Source organism: Theobroma cacao, chromosome 10 (genome assembly GCF_000208745.1).
Source record: "Theobroma cacao cultivar B97-61/B2 chromosome 10, Criollo_cocoa_genome_V2, whole genome shotgun sequence".
NCBI classification, from domain to species: Eukaryota; Viridiplantae; Streptophyta; class Magnoliopsida; order Malvales; family Malvaceae; genus Theobroma; species Theobroma cacao.
Genome location: NC_030859.1, coordinates 12,063,346 through 12,066,375, shown reverse-complemented (window position 1 = coordinate 12,066,375; position 3,030 = coordinate 12,063,346).

Genomic DNA, 3,030 nt, shown 5'->3' with positions numbered 1-3,030 from the left:
TTACCTTGCTCCTCGATGGTGTACTAGTGTTGCAGGATATAAGTGTATTCTTTGTTCTATTAATGGGATAAAGACCAAGATTTAATGACTCTGTGCTTTCCTCTTTTGCCTTTGTTTTCACCATTTTAACCTCTCGCTAGTGCAAGTAATGTACAAGTAAAATCGTTAATGAGTAGCCTTTGAAAATTAGAAATGCTTGCATGCAAGCCATCTCTATGATCTTGAAAGGAATGAATGGTTAGGATAAGTGAAGAGGAAAAAGGCTTACATGAATTACGCTTTTCAAATCCATAATGAACAATTGAAAATATGGAGTGAGATTTTCTGTATCGATTGGAACTTGAGGCATTGGTGCTACTATTTCCATCTCAATAAACTTCAAAGAGGTTATCAAATCATTCAAAAAGCTTAAGTTGAAACATGATAAGAAAAAAAACAATTGTTATATTAAGTATTATCCCCGTAGAATTCGAGGTTGGTTATCTTACCTTTTCAACCCTAATTATGATATTTAGTTCAGTTAATTATAATCCAAATTAGGGTACAACATGCCTCCTCACATTTTGAATTGTCTTCCTTAACAAGTTCCCATATATGGAATCCATGTAAAAAAATTCTCTACATCTTGAAACTTTTGTGATGACTCATTAAGGAGAAGCTAAGCTACCTTGTAAATGAACTCATGATTGTGGGATCCTTAATTCGAGACTTCATGGAAGAGTTTGATTCGCACTAAAATCTTGGGTTTTGTCATTCAGACTATGTTTGGTCAAAAAGAAAGATGATGAAAGAAAGAGAGTGGAAGGAAAATAGTATTTTGTTTGAAGGAAAATGCATGAATTTGCACTTACTCCTTCCTCTTAAATCTAATCTTTTTAAATTGAGGGGAAGGCACTTTTTCTCTTTAAGTTAATTATTTTATTTATAATGCTACCATTAATTGTCCATATTTAGGCAAAACACAATCCTCCCTCTCCTTTTCCCTTTCCTAACTACCACACATATGTTTATGACAATGACAACTCTTTTTACACAAACATTAGTATTTTAGCTATCGAAAGAAGGAATTATTAATTTTATTCTCTTTTTTATATCTATAATTATCATGTGTAAAGGGTTAATTTATGTCTGTAATCAATGGTTTTATTTTTAATGATTTTTTGGATCAATCTTGAATAATTTCTATATTAATTATGATGTTTTATTGTGGTATCTTTTGCAAATTCTTGTTGAGATTGGTTAATGAATTTCATCCTATTAGTTCGATTGGTGGTAACTATAAAATAGTGTCAAAGCTTTTTGCAAACAAGCTTACAATAGTGTTTGGAGAGGTGGTTGCCGATTATCAATTTGCTTTTATTAGGGGTAGACAGATTATTGATATGCTCTAATAGCTAATGAAATGGCTGTTTTAGCTAAGAAAAGGTGGGACGGTGGTTTAATACTTATGGTAGACTTTTAGAAGGCTTATGATTGTATTAGTTGGGAATTTTGGGATTTAGTTATGAAGAATATGGGCTTTAGAGATACATAGAGGTGTTGGATAGAGGAATGTGTTACCACAGAAAATGTGTCAATTCTTTTTAATGGGTAAACAACTTTACCAATTAAATTCAAGGGGGGCTTTAGACAAAGATCACTCATTTCACCCTTTCTATTTAACATGGTGGTAGAGGCTTTGAGTGTATTTACGATATGGGTTGTAAAAGTAAACTTGTGTTAAAGATTCCCAATGGTTATCAATGGGAGACAAATCACTCATTTATAGTTTGTGGATGATACGATGTTATTTTGTATGGTGAAACTAGATGACTTTCTTAATATTAGGGTTCTTAGATTTATTCAAATTGCCTTAAGTCTTAAAATTATTTTTTTAAGAGCTATTTGTATGGAGTTGGTCTTGACTAAGCTGTACTCAATTCTTGGGAAGAGGCTATTCGATGTAAAGTTAGAGAATTCCCTACTACGTATTTGGGTTTACCCCTTGGAGCTTATCCTAGATGAGTTTAAACTTGGAAACTAGTGTTGGATAAAGTGGAGGCTAGATTAGCTAGGTGGAAATCCAAATTATTATCCATAAAAGATAAAGTAATAACAATTTTAAGATTGGTGTTTTCCAATTTACAGCTGCATTGCATGTATCTTTTTCGGATCCCACAAAAGGTGATTAAGGAAATAGAGAAGATTAAGAGGAGATTTCTTTGGAGTGGAGGAGGACTAAAGTCAAGGATGCATTTGGTGGATTAGGGGAACCATGTGTATTTATCGTGAGCATGATGGGCTTGGTTTACTTAGTTTTGAGCTTAAGAATAAAACATTATTAAGTAAATGGTTGTGGAGATATGGGGGTGAGAAAGGATGTTTGTGGAGGGAGATTATGGATGGAAAGGTTGGCATTGATCTTTTAGTATTACTATCGAACCTTGTTATTAATCGAAGCTGCTTTACTTTGTGGAGTGATATTATAAGTCTCTTTTCCTTATTAACAAATTTTTTATACAACTAACATCAGGCTTTGGATTTATTATGGGTGATGGCAAAGTATATCTTTTTAGGATGATGAGTGGATTGAGGGGTATATATTAAGAGAGAATTTTCCTAAAATGTATGCTCTTTTGGTAAATCAAAAATGAAAACTATGTGAGTATGGGAAACTGATTAGGAATAAATAGGTATGGAATATTGAGTTGTGTCAGAGAGTTTTTTAGTGGGAAATGAGTCCTAGAGATAATCTTTTCAGCTTATTTAATAAGTGTCCATTGGGTAATAGTTTGAAAGATAAGCTAGTGTGCAAACATGAAACTAGTGTAAAATTTTCTACAAAATAAGGCAATGTTGAAAAGAGTAATATGAGTGATGAAGTGTGGAAGATAGTTTGGAGTGGGCAAGTACCACATAAAGTAAAGATTTTTATATGGCGGTAAGATCGTGGTGAAATGTGAATTAATTAGGAGAGGGTTATTGAGTTTAAGCATGATTATGTGTGCTTTATGTAATGCAAAGTTAAATAGTGTTGAGCATTTGTTTTTC